The following is a 20149-nucleotide window of genomic DNA, read 5'->3' as shown; positions in this document are numbered from 1 at the left end:
AATGGAAGATACAATTACTAACCAGGATTGCAATAAGGAAGTGTTTATTTTTGCAACCTTGAACCGATCAGCTGGATTTTCTTAGCACCAGGCTCTTTAGAGATCTCCTGACTTTTTGTTTATTTTATTTCAGTTAGGCCAGGAGCTTACTGTATGTTGTGTGTGCTGGTTATGTTATGGTTTGATTGACAGCTGCTTCCATGTTCTATTGGGTAGAGCTCTTAAAACACTGTTTCATTTCCTTAAGGCGAAGTAACACCTCAATCTGCGTGCTTGAATATATCATATATAATTACGTACAGCCATGTACGCCAGCCCAGTGTGAAATTTAAACTGACCGTGCAATAGACCCCTTCAGAAAGATGGCAAAAACACATACCCGATGGCTTGTGTATATCCCTGATGGCGGGAGGACTGCGCAAGCAGTGTCCCCAAGCAGTAGCATGATGGACATGCTGCAGCTGTTTGCAGGCGGGGACGGGATGATGCTCCCTGCATTTCCAGATAATGGCGCGTCGGCCCTGTTTTCTGCGAGTGCCTAGACCAGTGTCTGCATCTTTCAAGGCAAATTTACTATCTCGCAAGCAGGTGGAGGTGGCCATTCTGAGTAGTCAGCTTAGCCTTACTCAGATGGATGGTGCAGCAAACATCGGGACCATTGGTCACGACCTTGAACTGGTCCTGCATCTTTGGACGCAGGCATCGGATCTGAGATGCCGGCAGGAGGCATCTCTTTTCCTGGAGATACCTCCTGCCGGCATTAGCATTTTTTTTCGCAGCAGCTGCATCCAAAGTCACTATTCCTGAAGAACCGGTCATCAACTGCTATGTTCAGACATATTGGACACCCCAGTCACTGGGCTTCACCCCGTGGGAATATTTGGTTGTGGGGTCTTTTGAAGAATCAAGTGTATAGGGAAGGACGTCGTACCCTGTCAGATCTGAGAGACAGCATTAGACGTCATGTGCTTGGCTATTGCACTTGACTTACATTCTGCTGTAGAGAATACTGTTCTTCGAATGGGAACTGTTGTTGACCACAATAGAGGACACATTGAACAATTGTGATCTGTATTGCCACCTGGTGAGCATATTTGTAACCGATTTTATTTTTCAAAAAATCGCATCCTCTGAAGCAGTTGTTATACAAATTTGTCTTCATTCCAAACATTAGAAATCGCTCCATAGTGCTGATATAGGGATGCTTTAATTTTAACAGCCCTGTAGTAACAAATAGAAAATGATAGTCAGCGCAGGTGACAGTTTATTTACAATTACCCCCATTATCGGCATGAGCAAAACGCGCAGTATTTATAGGGGGAAGCTTTCAGGCAATACTGTGAACAAACCCTCAGTGGGCGAAATGCGCGTCACAACAAGCCGCACCCAGTCTGCGCAGTCGGGACTGCTACTTTTGGCACCGTTTGAACTGAACAAACAGGTATTTCCTTCTCCTTACAGGCGCTCTCTCATATGATCAACACTGCTTTCCCTGCAATGCAATAGTACCAAGGAAGCTCTGTGGCTGACTATATTCACACAGCAGAAGTGCCTCCTTTCCTTCCTTCATCTCATCCACCCTCCTATGCCCCTAGAGGCAAATGGTCAGACAGCAGAAGTGTCTCCTTTCATTCCTTCCTGTCTGTGTACAGGGTTCTCTCAACCACTGTCCTATGCCCCTAGAGACAAATGGTCACACAGCAGAAGTGCCTCCTTTCCTTCCTTCCTGTCTGTGTACAGGGTTCTCTCATCCACCGTCCTATGCCCATAGAGACAAATGGTCACACAGCAGAAGTGCCTCCTTTCCTTCCTTCCTGTCTGTGTACAGGTTTCTCTCATCCACCGTCCTATGCCCTTAGAGGCAAATGGTCAGACAGTAGAAGCCCTGGCATTCAGGAACCGGACGATTTGCCGATCCCGACACTATTATGATTGGAATCAGTAAATCGGGGATTTTTAAAATGAGAAATTTCGGCAATTCCCCGATGGTTTGGTGATCATCAATGGCCGCCGGTCTGCATTTCTGGTCTGATCGGGGAATCAGTGAATCGGGCCAGCAGATGTACGGAGCCCTAAATGCATGATAAAGTGGATACAATTAAAAGCTGCATAATTTTGCCTTGTGAGTGCTACTATTCTTCTGAAGGAAATGCCTTATGGCAGTTCAATTAATGCGCCAAGAGGGCTATATTTTGGAAATTCTGGGAGTGCCAACATATAACTTAGCTGTGGGAATTTATACCCTAATTGGTTTACCTAAATCACCTGCGATATTGTTTGGGGCACTGTCTGGCAGTTACACAATTAAGTAAGTTATAAGGAACTATTATCGCTATTATCTTCCTGCTATTGAGCCCCCTCCATACTAGGATTTTTCTGACTATACCTGTGTATATATAGTCCACATAATATGCATGATACCGGCTTATTACATTGTTCAGTACTATTATTTGAGTACAAGTTGAATCTCCCATATCCAAAATGCTTGGGACCAGGGGTATTTTGTATTTTGGATAATGGAATATTCCGTATTTTGGAATATTTGCATTTCTTAACTAAATATCTTGGGAATGGGTCCCCAATATACACACAGAATGCATTTATGTGTTATATACACTTTATACACACAGCCTGCAGGTACATTTTTTTACAATATTTTCAATAATTTTGTGGCTCAAGCAAAGTTTGTGTACAGAAATTAAATTCATTTATGTTTCATATACACCCTATACACACAGCCTGAAGGTAATTTTATACAATAGTTTCAATAATTTGTGCCTTAGACAAAGTTTGTGTACATTGTACCATCAAAAATCAAAGGTTTCATTATTTCAGTCATGCCAAAATTATTCCGTATTTCGGATTATTCCGTATTTTGGAATATTTGGATATGGGAGACTCAACCTGTAATTGAATACTATAAAGTACTTTTTGTGCCGTCAATATTTCCGCCCCTTTTTCATAGAGTAATTTCCTGATCATTAGTTCCTACATATTAGCACACCGATAATGGATACTGCTATTAAATACTCAATATCAATTTTAGGAACCTTATAATGATATTGTATATATACAGTATATGTACTTTTTTCACGAGCTGCTGCAAACATATTTTATTTTAAACTAATCTAAGTTATATTTTAACTAAATAATTTGTGCCCAGAAGAATAGTCGTCTTTTTCCTTCTGCACCTAGCAGAAAACCATAACCTACTTCCCACAGCTGTTGTGAGGTTATGTCCATTGAACATTGTTATTGCTTGGGAGATCGCCCACCTTGTAAAGGGAATGTAGCACATTTTAAAAAGCTTAACATTCTGAATACGTGTCACATGTATGATTAGTTTATGTAATGGCATTTACAGATGTAACTGATGCGCAACAAAAACTGTGTACAGTACTACAGGTGCTTAGAAGGATAAATACATCCCTCGGTAGATGATGAACGTCTGTCCAGAAGTTCTTAACTTTGATTTCCCGCTCTTCCCCCATTCAATATCCACCTCAAAACCCAGCCAAAGCAATATGGATTATAGGAAGGAGGATACGTCCAGTATCCCGAAATAGGGGATGTTGGTGCTTAGAATACCGGTGCCAGAATCCCGACACCTGGCAGAATACCGAATCCGGGATCCCAAAGGTAAGTAGTGGGGTTAGGGGTACAGTTAGGGTTAGGCACAAGGGGGGAGGGTTAGGGTTAGGCACTAAGGAGGAGGGTTAGGTTTAGGGTGTTGGGAGGGGGAGGTTAGGTTTGGGCACCGGGGAGGGAGAAGTTAGGTTTAAGCACCGGGGAGGGAAAGGTTAGGTTTAAGCACCGGGGAGGGAGAGGTTAGGTTTAGGCATCGGGGAGGGAGAGGTTAGGTTTAAGCATCGGGGAGAGAGAGGTTAGGTTTAAGCATCGGGGAGGGAGAGGTTAGGTTTAAGCATCGGGGAGGGAGAGGTTAGGTTTAGGGTGTTGGGAGGAGGAGGTTAGGTTTGGGCATCGGGGAGAGAGAAGTTAGGTTTAGGCACCGGGGAGGGAGGGTTAGGGGCACTGAGGGGGGGAGGATACAGATTGACAGGTGTTGGGATTTTATCTGCTATGGATCCCGAGCTCCAGCATCCCGTACCTATCAAATAAGAAGAGGGGTGAAGGCGTACCTCTTTATCCACCGTCACCATATCAGTGATTATCTTCAGGTCCCCTCCAGGTATTGCGCTCACAAAACACAATTGTTTAATTGGCCCATCAAGTGGTCTCAATCGCATCAACCGTCACCGCATTCTACACCGACCCCTTAAGTAATGTACTTACAATATAATAGGACAGATAAGGCCCTTCATACAGTATATCTATGGATTGTATCCATACTTGCCTACGCTCCCGGTACCTGCCGGAGGCTCCCGATTTTTCGAGTAACCCCCCGCACTCCCGAAAAAGTAGGCATTCTTCCCGCATCCCACCCACTTCCTAGAGAAGTGGGGAGAATGGGGAGAAACTTACCTGGAATCGGCGAGTGTGAGAAGGGGGCGGGGCCTAGTGACACGATTCTAGGTTAATTGCATCATTTGGGCCACCCCCCCCTATTTAAGTTCGCACAAATAGCTGCATTTTGCCATGGGGCGGAGTCTAATGACACGGAATGGGCATGCAGCCGCGGTTCGATTCCCGTCAGCGGCAGCCCGACAGGAGCAGAGTGCGACGCAGCGGAAGCCCGACATCGCTGGAAATCCCGATCGTGGATAGGTAAGTATCCACTAACCTAACCCCCCTAACCCTCCTTAGGGGTGCCTAACTTCCCCCCCAAGTGCCTAACCCTAATCCCCCCTCTAAGTGCCTAACCACCCCCTTCCCCGCTACCTAAACCTAAGTCCCCCGGGGGGGTGCCTAACCCTACGTCTCCCCCGGGGGTGCCTAACCCTCCCTCCCCCTAGCCTAACCCTAACCCTCCCGGGGGGGTGCCTAACCCTAAGTCCCCCCCGGGAGCCCTAAACCTAACCCTCCCCCCCGCGGCTGTCCGCTCGCTGCGCCCGGCATCACTACGATCGTGATGCCGGCCGCCAGTCTCCCGACGTCGGAGAAATGCGGGCGTCTACATCTAGACGCCCGGCATTTCACCCATGCCGGGATAAGACAGTCGGGAAGCCGGCTGCCGGTATATAGGCTTCCCGATTGCTTCCCAATGACACACCTGTCCCCGCCCCCATCACCTCCCACCTGCTTCACCTCTCCGCGTTTCTTTCCGGAGACCTAAACATCAAGGCTGACAAGTATGGCTGTAAGTGACCCAGGGAATAAAACAAATCCTTCATGGTGTATTACCGTTTTTTAATTCATGTGCTCACACAGCATTGAGCGCATGCACCGAGTAACCTTTCAGCTACTTAGATGCAAGCACAGTTGAAAAACATCGACCATTTGCGTGAATATCGTTATTGCGTCCGGCTCTGAATCAGGCACTAAAGGGGCCGTCAGAACAGCGTGGGAAAACTCGTAATAGCAGCACATCTCAACCCCAACATTGTTCATTTTACTCCCCACCCCTGAAAGAGTGTGCAGGAATATGCACAATATCGGGCTATCGTAAGTATCGGCGATATGCACAGCTACACATCGTGACCCAATATCGCTCAGAATGGAATTACCCCCCCATGCATCTTAATACTGCAAAGGCAACACCGCCACCTGTTGGCACTATATATAGTGCAGAGTAAAGACATGCCACAAAAATAGAAATAGAATTACTGCTATGTATGTATAATTATAATATGATTACTGCTATGCATTTACTTTTTTTCGAAGAAATAAACACAAAAGTTCATTATTTATTCCCGCCCCCTCTATTTCTGCTTCTTTTAGATAGAAGATTCTCATTCCTGCTTATTGAGAGTGTCTTGTAAAATAATTAAATAACTTCTCTGCATTCTCCGTTTATCCAAAACTTTTTTTCCCCCCCTACAATCTGTCATGTCTTAATTTTCCAAATATTTCGCCAAACATGCTGCTCGCACATGCAATCCGAAACATTTCAGTACAATGTGCTTCCAGTTAGTGTATCCAGACATATATAATTATTGCTTAATGAGTGAATAGGCATAAACCCATATTTTTAAAATCTCATAAAGTGAAGTCATTTCACAATTAGTCCCCACTGACCTCATTTGCCAGAATATCATCCCACCCGTCTTTCTAAAAGCTACGTGTTATAGCCCGAAATGCACCAAGGTCATATTGGGCACCAAGCACCTTTCTTCAAGTGGCTTTTAAAAGATAAATATTTTTCCTATCTGACAATAATATCTATAAATATATAATGTTCTACGTAGTGCAAAAATCACTATTAGTATTATTATGTTGTAGTGTTTACAATAAAAGTCAGGCTTTAGGTGTTTTGGTACAATGGGCGCTTTGTGCTAGTGTAGTACTCTGGTGACCAATTAATTTCATACCTCTTCATGCTAAATACTTAGCGTAGTTTACGAGTTCGCGAGCAATGCTGTCACAATAATGTGGTGGTTTATAGAATTATTATTTCAAATTAACTCACAACTGTTGTTGAGGTCTCACAATGGCTGCTTCCTGATGATTTATGATTTTGCAAAGTAATGCCAAAAGTTTGCCACTGAGCACATGTTTGAATTAAGTGTAATTATTAGAAATCATTGGTCTTTGACGAAAATTGGTATTTTTTTTTTTTTTGTAACATTAAATAGGCAACTCTTATTTAGGAACATTGACTTCTGCGAAATCTGCTTTACATGACATTTCTCTCTTGTCACTAGGAAGTAGTTTAATACTCTGCCTAGTCCCTTTGTATTAATTCGGGGAGCATTTTGATTATAACGTTGCCAGTATCTTGTAGACCTCATTCCCCATGGTTTTTCTTAATTTCCTTAAAACAGGAGTCACCATGGCAACACCCAGCTGTCGTGCATTCACTGTGTAACTAACTGTAAGAATTACTGAGCTAATTAACATGTATTATGCAGTTTAATAAATATGTAGGCAATGCCACCCCATTCCTGTGATTGTATTGTACAAAGATTTCCTTCCTTTACTCCCCCCGCCCCCCACCTCTCCTTCACTTACCGTAGTCCCACAGTGGTGGTCAGAAGGGGCTTATTTTTGTCAGTGGGTGTTTTGTTGGGTCCCCTCCCAGGCTTAGGGGCTTATTCAATTAGCGGCGAAAAGCCATTTTCGGTGAAAAAGTATCGCTGGTGACGTCATTTCGCCCGGCGAAAACTTATCCCTCTATTCAATTCCAAAGACTTTTCGCCTACGCGGAAAGTCAATGCATTGGAATAGGCAAAAAAGATTTGCCTATGAAAGCAGGCGGAAAAAAGTGCAGAATTGCGGTTTTGGGGTGCAAAGGTGGAGAAACCACCCTGCACCCTTGGGACAGGCCCCCAAAGGGTAACTGCGTCAAAAAAATCCTAAAAAAAAAATTGAAGAACACCCCAAAAAATTACTTTGAAAGAGGGGGGCGAAAAAGTACAAACTTAAAAACTAGCGAATTAAGCTTTTGGGGGTCTGCAAGTATGGGGGAGGTGTTTTTTTGATTGCAGGGACTTGCTGAAGGTGCGTTTTTAAGGTTTTTTAAAACTTCACTTTTGCGATTTTTAACCATCACCCATTTCCATTTACCCCAAATTTGCCGGGACTAGTTATTTTCTCCCCCCCAAAAATGCTAAATGCTATTCTTTACCACGTGCAAATACGCTAATTAGTACTTAATGAGAGCATTAAAGTACCCAAAATAGCTTCAGCAGGGCTATTCGGGGGCATCTACAATAATCCCCAATGTTAGTGCATCTTTTGGGGGGTGTCAGGCGGATTTCCCCAAATCTGACAGCACTTTTCGCCTGTTTGAGTTTCGCTGAGTTCCGTTTTCGTGTCCTTTGGAATTGAATATGGGGCGAATAGCGGGGCCGCACACTAAAAGTTTTCGCCTCCAAAACACGTAAAGTCAGTGAAAGGTAAAGCAGGCGAAACCTTTCCGACTTTTCGTGTCTGATTGAATTTGCCCCTTAGCTGCAGTAGAAGAGCTAAAGTTCTATGATGTGCCTGCTGTCAGTCACTGATTGGTCGGGAGCGTGCCACACCAGGATGATGTCACCACGCAGTGCGCTCCCACTGACTGAGAGCAACTGCATCATGGGACTCCCTCTATTCTACCGGCAGCTGGGAGAGTCTGAGAGGACTGGATAATATGACCCGAGAAGGGGAGTATTACCCCGCTGCCCCCCGACCCAATCCACAGTGTGTTTTTGAATCCAGTAATGCCTGGGATTTCATGATCATAATCCCAGGTATTTTTGGGACTCAAACTTCTGGGAATGGCTTCCGTACTACTGTAACAACTAGTGAGATTCCAGCTTTCATTTTGTAGAATGTACTAGATAAATGATGGCTACAATCTGATTGGTTGCCAAGGGCGACGACTCCACTTTTCCTCTTTACAAGGTTTGATAAATCTCAGTCTACAGTATCTTTAGATAATCACCCAGTGACCACATGACCAGCCAAACCTTATGGACTATATGGACATATCATACGTGGGTCCATTTCATTCCTCTTAGCCCTCCTGATGTACATAGTAGACGGGTCAGTTCCAGCCTCCCGACATTGTTTCAGTATCCTAACAGCCAGGACTGTGGGTAGGTGCGCGACTCGCGTGCTAATGGCTTTGTAAGGCTATTGTTAGAAGAGATGGATTGGAGGAGGTCTAACACACGAGAAGCTGTAGGGACCGGGCTGGGGGGGGAGTATGGCAATGTGATGTGGCAGTGATCTCCAGCATGATGTGACCGCTACTCCTTTTCACTGCCCCAATTTCCTAACATCACTTATTGGGATGTACAGGATATAATTAAAAAAACTTAAATACACTGTGGGACATGACGTTTCATCGATTTATCGATATCACTGCAGGGGTATCAGGAGCCTGATTTGAAGAAAGTCAGATTATAAATTCGGTGTTTCAGTTGGCAAAAACAGTACTGTAATGGGAAATCCGGGTGCCCTATGCTCAGTGCTCAGTCATCCAGGTTGTCTCTTACGATGGTGTCTTTACATTATAGAACTTTTCTCCAAACATTCCGTCTTCTGCGTCCAGTGCCCAAAAAGTTGCTCATTAGAGACTTCGGGGCGCATTCAATTAGATGCGAAAAGCCGTTTTCCGCAAAAAATTATTGCGGATGGCGTCATTTCGCCAGGCGGAACCTTTTTTGCCGTATTCAATTCCAAAGACAATGCAATGTAATAGGCGAAAAAAAGATTTGCCTCTGAATGGGTGGGGAAAAGAAGTGACATTTTTTTTATTTGGTGCAAATGTGGGGAAACCACCCAGAACCCTTAGGATAACTGTGTAAAAAAAAAACTAAAAAAAAAGTGCGGAACACCACAAAAAAGTACTTTCATATTGGGGGCGAAAAGGTACAAAGTGGGGGGGACAAACTTAAAAACTAGCGAAATAGACTTTTGGGGGGGTCTGCAAGGATGGACCAGGTGTTTTTGGGATTGCAGGTGCTTGCAACAGGTGCGTTTTTCAAAAAAATTTTAACTTCACTTTAGAGACTTTAAAATAAGCTAGCACCCATTTTAAAGTATCCCAAATTTGACAGGACTACTTATTTTCAACATAAAATACTGCTTTATGCTATTCTTCACCACTACGCTAATTAGAAGCTATTGAACCAAGTACCCCAAATAGCTTTATTAGGGCTATTCTGGGACATCTACTTTGATCCCCAATGTTAGTGCATCTTTTTGGGGTGTTCTGGCTGATTTCCCCAATTCTGACAACACTTTCCGCCTGTTCCGACATTGCGGCTTGCTGTTTTCTCGTGGTTTGGAATTGAATAGGACGAATAGCAGGGACGGGCTCGATAAGTTTCCGCGGCCAAAACACGCGATGTAGGCGGAAAGTCGGACAGGCAAAACCTGTCAGTAACTATCATTTTATAGAATGTACGTGATAAATGCTACCTCAAAGCTGATTGGTTGCTATGGTCAGCTTCAGTAACTATCATTTTATAGAATGTACTTGATAAATGCTACCTCGAAGCTGATTGGTTGCTATGGTCAGCTTCAGTAACTATCATTTTATAGAATGTACTTGATAAATGCTACCTCAAAGCTGATTGGTTGCTATGGTCAGCTTCAGTAACTATCATTTTATAGAATGTACTTGATAAATGCTACCTCGAAGCTGATTGGTTGCTATGGTCCGCTTCAGTAACTATCATTTTATAGAATGTACTTGATAAATGATAAATAACACGAAACAATAAAAACCCAGTCGGCGCTAGTATGCCCAGAGATAAATTGCAGAATGAAGTGTTGCGATTGATTAAGCAGCTGTCCCATAGGAGCTCTGTGGTTCCTCAAACAGTAGACAACAAAAAGTATAAAAAAGGAACTGCGGTATATCAATCACAACAGAGAAAGATATAAGAAAATACAGGGCCGGATTAAGGCTTGTGGGGGCCCAGGGGCAACTAAGTTGTGGGGGCCCCCACCAATAAAATTGAAGCCCCGCCGCCGATGCTATTATGCCCCTTACCTCCGGGCTCTTTTAAATGCACCTCCACCACTCCCAACTTCTGAAATGTGCTCCACACACACCCCTACACCACCTCTGTATGTATTTAAATGTATCCCCCCACGCAACTCTCTACCAGTTCTTAAATGGCCACTCCACCCCCCGGCTATGCTGTGCTGCAGCACCAAATGTACTCGCCCATCACTGTTCTCCTCACTGACTCTTCACCGTCTCTCCGTCTCTGCTCTGACAGGCGGCTTCAGCCTTGTAACGTCATCAAGTGGCTGCCAGGAGCACAGCATGGTCGAGGATCAGTGCTGGCGGCCCCCATATCGGTAAGGAGTAGGACGCCCATAATGACGGCGGTGCCCGACAGCATTGCAGACATGAAATAGCACACTGCGATGCCGTCGGGAGCTGGCCAGGAAGGGGGCAGAGTGGATCGAGTTGGGACAATGGTCTCCGCAGTGTGGGGGCCCCTGGACGACCGCCCCTTGTGCCCTGCCTATAATCCGGCCCTGAGAAAATATATATATATTTATTGATTAAGTCTATAAAACATAAAACTTAATTGAGCAGATACTATTGTATCAATTGAATATTTTTTTCTTCCTTGCAATATACATGGAACATTCATTATTTATTCTTGGAGAATTGATTTCTTTTGGATCATTTCATCTTAATAGGTTTCATTATCTTTCCCATCAGGAAAGATCTGTTTATAAATTTTTATTGTAATTATTCTGTTTGTTATTATTTATATTTATGCACATTATTTTACTTATGTTTTATAGACTTAATCAATAAATATATATTTTTTTTTCTTATATCTTTCTCTGTTGTGATTGATATAGCGCAGTTCCTTTTTTATATTTTTTACTTGATAAATGCTACCTCGAAGCTGATTGGTTGCTATGGTCAGCTTCAGTAACTATCATTTTATAGAATGTACTTGATAAATGCTACCTCAAAGCTGATTGGTTGCTATGGTCAGCTTCAGTAACTATCATTTTATAGAATGTACTTGATAAATGCTACCTCAAAGCTGATTGGTTGCTATGGTAAGCTTCAGTAACTATCATTTTATAGAATGTACTTGATAAATGCTACCTCAAAGCTGATTGGTTGCTATGGGAAACTTCTCCTCTGGTCCTCTTTAGAAGGTTTGATGCTTGTCCCCCCTAATTCCTTCATTATTAATGTTTGCAAGTTAAGTCCAGTATTATTGAAGGGAGGGTGTTTTAAGTGCACAGAATAGCGGTTACGTCCAGTGAGGCTACCATACGGGACGGTATATTTCCACCTCCGCTAGGCACATGTACCTGCCCTGCGGCAAGCCGCGCTGGGGAATTGCATGATGTGAATGTTAGTAACTTGATGTGGAGAGTAATTTGTGGCCAGCTGTAACTTCGTTCATGAATAATCATAGAAGTAATGTAAATTGTCAGGGTGTTTGTTAGTTCCTGTGTCTCTCAGCAAGTTCACAGCACTAATCAGAAAGGGTGCAAAGTAATTCTGCTAACTGGTCTCTGCTAAACTGTACTGTGATCTGTACATGACCTCAGCTGTTAAATAATATGTGCGCATAGCCAGACTTTTGAAGCTGGTGACAGACGCCTAAATAACCACACAAACTGCTTCCTCCCTTGCCAAAACCCTTTATTATACAAAATAAACTGTCTTAGCTTTTTTACACATTGTAGGCAGAACGTGAGGTGGTGCTGAAAAGTGCTTGTTTTTAGAAAAGACGGACTTTACCCACTGACGGGGCTGCGAATCTGATTTTAACGGTCTTCAACTATAAACACACTGAAACCAACATGACGTTTTGTTCTGGTTATCGCTGTGTTTGTTTTAGCAAATTGACCCTTTGCAAGTGTGTGTGTGTGTGTGTGCGTGTGTGTGTGTGTGTGTGTGTGTGTGTGTGTGTGTGTTCCACAGCAGCCACAATAGACTCGGCTGTCTAAAAACGTACTTGCATGGCAGTCGTAGTGTTGGAAAGACGTATTGTATTCCGTTATTGGGGCTCAAGTCAGCGAGCCTTGAGAACTCCGTATGCAACAATTTGTACTACAGTCAGCAAGCGGAGAGGCCGACGGCATCTGTCAGACAAGCTCAAAACACACAGTTGTTTCTGCACTTTAACCTGCATATCTACTTCTTGAAGCTCCGAGGGGTTTAAAGGGTAAGTGTGGGTTCTGATGGCGCAGATTGCATCATCAGGGCGCCACCAGCTTTACAAGAAAGAGTTGAGGGATCCAAGAGGGGGCACTCCTGTATTGATAACGTGAGACAACTCTGCAAAGTATGCAGTTGGGAAGCCGGTGGACCTAATCCCGACAGCCGGCTTCCCGACTGCTTAATCCCGGCGAGGGTTATATGACAGGCGTCTAAATCTAGACGCCTGTCATTTTACTGATGCCGGGAGTCCGGCGCCCGGCATCCCAATCGAGGTGATGCCGGGTTCCAAGCATGGACAGCCGAGTGGGGGGAGGGTTATGTTAGGGGCAGCCAGGGGAGACTTAGGGTTAGGCACCCCCCCGGGAGGTCAGGGTTAGGCAACACCGGGGGGGGGACTTAGGGTTAGGCACCCCCCCGGGGGACTTAGGTTTAGGTGGCGGGGAAGGGGGGGCCAGGTTTAGGCACTTAGATGGGGGATTAGGATTAGGCACTGGGGGGGAAGGTCAGGGTTAGGCACCCCTAAGGGAGGGTTAGGGGGTAGAATAGGTTAGTGAATACTTACCTGGGGACGATCTGGATTTTTATCCTTGTCGGGCTGCCGCTGTCGGGATTTGAACCGCCGGCCAGGGGTCCGGTGGTAAATCATACCGATTCCCTCTGCAAAATGCGTGTGACATTTGTGGGGCAGTAAGTATAGTATTAATCGGCAACGTTAGACATTCTGTTTAAAGTATCCAGAGTTATTCTACTAACATGCGACATGAGGCAACAGCATGGTTCTCAATAAGCAGATTTAGTACATATTGGAACCAAACTAAGCTACTTTGGTTCTACTCCGTAATTAACCTCAAATGCAAAACACCCATTTCTTGGTTTCAATATCAGTATTTCATTTCCATCTAATTTTTTCTGCAATCTAAATACTTATCTTAATAAAGTTCTAAAACCTAGAGGATTATGAGCATTGAATATATACAGGATAAAAAGAACTGTGCTATAATGTCGATCAGTACTGAAATATGGTGACAGTTCTTGGGCCAAAAATTTCAAGGGACAAAGCTTGAGACTCAGTCGAGGGATTATCGGCGATCTGCGTACGTGCGTGAGTCACGCTGCGCAGGCGTCAAGTTTCATTACTGTTGTCGCTCACACTGAGGGTTTATTTGCAAAGTGATTGACAGGCGGGGACCGTTTGTGGGGAGGGGGGGAGGTGGCGACTCAAACACAGGCATGTTTCGACCATTTTCGGGGCTTGTCTCAGCCTGCGACTGCGATCACGTACAGTGAATCGGGAAAGTATTCACAGCACTTCACTTTTTCCACATTTTGTTATGTTACAGCCTTATTCCAAAATGGAATAAATTAATTTTTGTCCTCAAAATTCTACACACAATACCCCATAATGACAACATGTAAAAGTTTTTTTGAGATTTTTGCAAATTTAATAAAAAGAAATCACATGTACATAAGTAGTCACAGCCTATGCCATGAAGCTCAAAAATGAGCTCAAGTGCATCCTGTTTCCACTGATCATCCTTGAGATGTTCCTACTGTGGTAAATTCAGTTCATTGGACGTGATTTTGAAAGGCATACATCTGTCTATATAAGGTCCCACACTTGACAGTGCATGTCAGGGCACAAACCAAGCATGAAGTCCAAGGAATTGTCTGTAGATCTCCGAGACAGGATTGTCTCGAGGCACAAATATGAGGAAGGGTACAGAAAAATATCTGCTGCTTTGAAGGTCCCAATAATCACAGTGGCCTCCATCATCCGTAAACGGCAGCAGTTCGGTAGAGTTGGCCAGCCGTCTAAACTGAGCGATCGGAGGAGAAGGGCCCTAGTCAGGGAGGTGACCAAGAACTCAATGGTCACTCTGTCAGAGCTACAGCATTCCTCTGTGGAGAGAGGAGAACCTTCAAGAAGGACAACCATCTCTGCAGCAATCCACCAATCAGGCCTGTATGGTAGAGTGGCCAGACGGAAGTCACTCTTTAGTAAAAAGCACATGGCAGCCCCCCTGGAATTTGCCAAAATGCACCTGAAGGGCTCTCAGACCATGAGAAACAAAATTCTCTGGTGTGATGAGACAAAGATTGAACTTCTTGGCGTGAATGCCAGGCATTATGTTTGGAGGAAACCAGGCACCGCTCATCACCAGGCCAATACCATCCCTACAGTGAAGCATGGTGGTGGCAGCATCATGCTGTGGGGATGTTTTTCAGCGGCAGGAACTGGGAGACTAGTCAGGATAGAGAGAAAGATGAATGCAGCAATGTACAGAGACATCCTGGATGAAAACCTGCTCCAGAGCGTTCTTGACCTCAGACTGGGGCAACAGTTAATCTTTCAGCAGGACAACGACCCTAAGCACACAGCCAAGATATCAAAGGAGTGGCTTCAGGACAACTCTGTGAATGTCCTTGAGTGGCCCAGCCAGAGCCCAGACTTGAATCCGATTGAACATCTCTGGAGAGATCTGAAAATGGCTGTGCACCGACGCTTCCCATCAAACCTGATGGAGCTTGAGAGGTGCTGCAAAGAGGAATGGGCGAAACTGCCCAAAGATAGGTGTGCCAATCTTGTGGCATCATATTCAAAAATAATTGAGGCTGTAATTGCTGCCAAAGGTGCATCAACAAAGTATTGAGCAAAGACTGTGAATACTTATGTACATGTGATTTCTTAGTTTTGTTTTTTTTTATTAAATTTGCAAAAATCTCCCAAAAAAATTTTAGACGTTGACATTATGGGGTTTTGTGTGTAGAATTTTGAGGACAAAAAATAATTTATTCCATTTTGGAATAATGCTGTAACATAACAAAATGCGGTAAAAGTGAAGTGTTGTGAATACTTTCCGGATGCACTGTACACAGTAAAAATTTCTCCGGCGGCCATTCTGCATGACCATAGGGTTGCTCAGAACTCGGATAAGTAATTTGCATTTGCGTCTCCCGGCGGCTGCAACATTTGCAGATTTTTGCATAGCCGCCTGGTACAAATTCATAGCCTCTGTGGCATTAGCGTACATCTCTGAATCAGGCCCTGTGTCTGGATATTAGGGATCGTTGGCATTTTATGCCATTAACGGGAATGTTTTCTCAACAAAATAATTAAATATTTAAAATGTTATTCTTGCACGATGTCGTAGTCTTCATTTGTTTATCCTTAAAGCAGTAATCACATGTGCGCTTTATTTATATCCAACATCACTGTAGCAGACCATAATCTTGATACTAGCCATTCATTCTTTATTTGTTTTTTTTAGGGCTTTTATTAATGAGTTTTAATTCCAGAGTGGGTCATAGAACACCATGGCAACCACAGTCACGTGGCACCTGATGTGGTGAGCAGAGAGCCTCTGGAACTCTCCTCTGAGTTTCGTCTGCTCTGTGCATTGTGACAGCCCCTTCCTCCATATCCCCCCTCAGGCATCACATGACAAGCTGCGAGCACCTGTATCTGTATAGTAGACTGTGTGTGCTTGGCAGCTATATTTATTGCAACCTCCATAGAGGTTTCAAAAAGGAGATACTGATTTGTTGGAGTACAGCGAAGAAAAAGGTCTACCGGATGCATGGTTAAAAGGTACGTAGAAGGTACTTGCAAGGTAACTTGTTAGTTAAAGAACAAATATTCTACGTTGGATTGCTGTTTTAAGAAGCCCATATATGGGACCAGATTTGCTGTACAGATGTGTCCATGTACACCTATCCTCAAATCGCACCAAATTGCCCTGTTTGGTGCACCTCAGACTTTGTGACTTAACTGCGCAATCCAATTTTTAATATATGCTTCTTGCTACAAAAACCCCCCAAAAAACTAATCCTAAATACTTATAGAGCTATTCAATTGTACACGATGTTGAATAGCGTCGGGGAGGAGTTCCCGGGGCGATTCAATTGGCCGGGCTGTTAACGCTGGCTAGAGGATTTCTGCTTGCGCCCTCCTGAGGTGCGAGCAGAAATTCAACTAACGAGTGGTGCAATGCTGGTAGTGGGCCGCATCGCGGCTGGCACTTAAATCGGAGAATGCAATTTACCTACTACTAAACAACCAAAATTAAAGTGCCTTTAACCTGCATCTCCTGACTTTAGTGCAGAGTGCAAAGGGGGCAATTGAATAGCTTCGGGAACTCCCAATAATGGTCCTATGTATTACAATTGGATTATTGTCAGGAGATGCTCTCATTTTGGAATTACATAGTACAATATCAGGCCCTGTCACTTTATATATCCAATGATGTTCCCATGTATCCTATCCTTTGTAACCATAGGAGTCAGTCGCAGTTTTATTATAACCTTTCAGCTCCGTTGCAGCTGTTCAGGGTGCAGTAGGTCAACCCAATCACCAAGCAGACGCAGTGTAAAATGAACACCTCATTAATGTTCCTACCCTGACAATAAATGTTCTGGCAGAACTCCTGAGCGTCTGTCTTTATGCAGGCATACTTAATGACATTTATGCCAGCCCAATTGCTAAGTATTTTTTTTACCCCCCCTCATGAACTAGGGCCTGCGCTCAAATCCCTTTTCCTGCCGGGATATTTTGAACTTAGTGCAAATCTGTCAGACCACCTACCGTGAAACCTATAACCACATCAATTATTTGCTTTTGTAAGTAAGTTTCTTAAGCAAGAATTATGATGATGATGATGATACTCACATTGGTGTTCATTCATAATTTTATTTTTGATTTTTTTTTTTTTTCTCCCCATTTTTTTCCCCCTGTAAGATCTTAATAGAGTTTGAAGGGAACTTTCGTTAGTGGGATTAAGGTTTAGTGAAGGCTTTAGTTAAAAACTTATTTTTAAAGCATTAACCAAAACGCTTGGCTTCACTGCTGGTCAGAAATGAAAGAGTTAGCTCAACAAACGCTCATTTGTGAATGGGATATGGGGAAAAATCAGCGTTGGTTTTTAGAGCGAGGTAAACGCTATTAGCCACATCTACAGGTACTTATCTTAGATGTAACAAACACTGGGCCTAATTCAGACCCGCTCGCAAGCGGGTCGATGTTGCCCGCATGCGCACGGCGGAAGCGGCTCCGTCGTGTGCATGCGCGAGACCTGAATAACGACGGCCAAGCCGTCGTTATGGGTCTCGCACCAAAGGGGCCGTGCTGTCGATGGTGATTGACAGCACGCCCCCTTTGGTGGGCATGCCGGGGACGTGGCTGCCCAGACGGAGGTGTTCCCATGGGAACGCCTACCGTCTGGGGCCGGCCCCACTGACATCACTAGTGATGTCAGTGGGAGTGCTTTTGGCTCTGATAGAGCCAAAAGCAATCTAGGGCTTGCGGCAGTGAGGCCCTACTGCAAGGGTCTCGTCGCAAGCCCGATGGTCACGATGGTCTTGACCATCGCAACCATCATTTTGCCGCTCGCTATAGCTGTGGGTGGTCACCCACAGCTATGCGAGCGGCCAGGAGGCCACTCCAAAAGGTAGGAGGGACGGCCCTGATTCAGAGCGAGCGCTCTGTCAGAGCGTCCGGCTCTGAATGAGGCCCACTGTCTCTTTACTTGATCTTTAGTCTTTAAAATTCGGTGTAGTACAGTGAACCATAACATGTAAAAAGAAGAAAAATAAAATCTAGTCAAAAAATGTTATTCACATGTATAGATATCACATTTATCTCAAGGCAAGTCACAACAACAAGCCCTTAGGTAGTAAACAGCTTCTGTGCAGCAGATACAAATCCAAAATCACATTTGTTGCACATAAAAATAGTAGAAATTACATGAACTATTATTCCAATACAAGGAACCAGAAAATGCCCTAGACTAAAAAATCGGGCTTGTTCAAACACCAATCAGGTACACCATCACAGGTAAAGTTGGACTCCTAACAGAAACAGGTCAAATGGATGCATAGAATGGCTGAGGAGATGTTGGCAAACCCGGGTATAACCTCAGTGATTAGTCCTCATCCGTCTCACACCGACTCTAGGTGGGTCCTGTGATGTCCCTCTGCCACCAACGCGTTTCGATCAATTGAAGATATTTATCAAGGTGATAAGGGTTTGTTACATCTACGATAAGTACCTGTAGGTGTTGATAATTATTGGCGCTAGGGCGGGACACCTTATTTTTTGATTGCCTATGTTATATATTGGGGAAGCCAGATACCTTTCCCTTTAGGTGGTTCTACCTAAGCTGCCAATCGGCACAACTAGTGAACACAATTTTATCTAATTTTAAAAGCTATTAGCGGTTGGGTACTTTTTTTTTTTCCAGAGAATGAGACGTCCTGTTAAATGAAAGTTTGTACACGGGGTCTGACGCAGAACATTTGTTTGGAACAAGCCGCGGCATAATCTTGTTTTTAACAGTTGGATGTTTTTTGTTGAAAGAACAGTCTGATACTTTTATCTCATTCGTGCTTATTTTAACCTATTTCTTAACTTAGCCTGCAGTTTACTGCTAAATGACCAGATATGATACTCCCAAGCAGCTCGTAAACAATCTTTTTTATCTTCAAGGACAAGAGGTTGATAGCAGTCGGCTAATTACAGTTGTTTTGGGGCAGATGTATATTTACGGTGGTTTGCACGTGGACCGTGTGTGAGAAAAGTGCTGTTCTCTTGGAGTGTGGACATGTCTGTGCTGCAAACAAAAAACAATTCTTATACGACCTTCTTGTTATTGTGGAACTGGCGCTCACATGCAGGTTTTTACTTTATTATTGCCAGTTTTCTCGTTTTTAGTGAGAATAGAGCTCAAAACTCGTTCGCTGTGTCTGGCCAATTTGGATCTAAGCGAGCAAATTGTGGGGACATCTCCAAGTTTAGGAACCTCAATAAATAAGCGTGTTCTAGGCACGTTCTAGTGGTCCGCAGACGTTAATATGTGTGGTGACCAGTGTTTTGTAAATCCAGGATGCTCTGCAAGAACACAAATGACCTCTTAGGTATCTACCTCTTCAAAATCAGATACGTTTCAGACCACTAACCATTGGACGTATAGACAAAAAAGAAAATAGAAGTTGAGTTTAATAAAGGAGAATGTGAACAGGATGGGGGGTTAGAATTTAGCCATGGTGGGTTTTCAGACCTGTAGTTACACCCTGCTTCCTCGTCAGGGCCATAGCTAGGGTAGTGCGGCCGGTGCCATCGCACAGGGCACCACAGGTCAGGGGGCGCTGTTTGGGCCTGTGAAATTTCTGTTTATTATCATTCTTGCTTGTAGCTTCCTCTTATTTCATCCCCAGCATCTCCTGGCCTCTCCTTCTCTTCCCTGGCCCTTCCCCATGAAGCCATGGCCCTTTTTTGGGTGCATTATGTCCCTTTGAAAAATGAGGGGGGCGCCAATGCTCTTTCTGGCACAGGGCACCAAAAAGTCTAGTTACGGCTATGTCCCTCGTACAGGGCAGCTGAATCTCTTACTCTGGGCCTGATTAAGCATGGATCGCAATTGCAACCGCATACTCAGATTGGCCGATGGTGCG

The 20149-nt window shown here is 44.1% G+C and overlaps 1 protein-coding gene across 1 annotated transcript in view; it reads left to right on the top strand.

The window, feature by feature from the left end:
• SUPT3H (SPT3 homolog, SAGA and STAGA complex component) overlaps positions 1-20149 on the top strand; it is a 534367-nt gene that overhangs the window by 449329 nt on the left and 64889 nt on the right. The gene's annotated exons all lie outside the window — the stretch shown is intronic.

The sequence above is a fragment of the Taudactylus pleione genome, unplaced genomic scaffold (genome assembly GCF_031769625.1).
Source record: "Taudactylus pleione unplaced genomic scaffold, aTauple2 ptg000070l, whole genome shotgun sequence".
Taxonomy (NCBI): Eukaryota; Metazoa; Chordata; class Amphibia; order Anura; family Myobatrachidae; genus Taudactylus; species Taudactylus pleione.
This window is presented reverse-complemented; position numbering and strand designations above follow the sequence as displayed.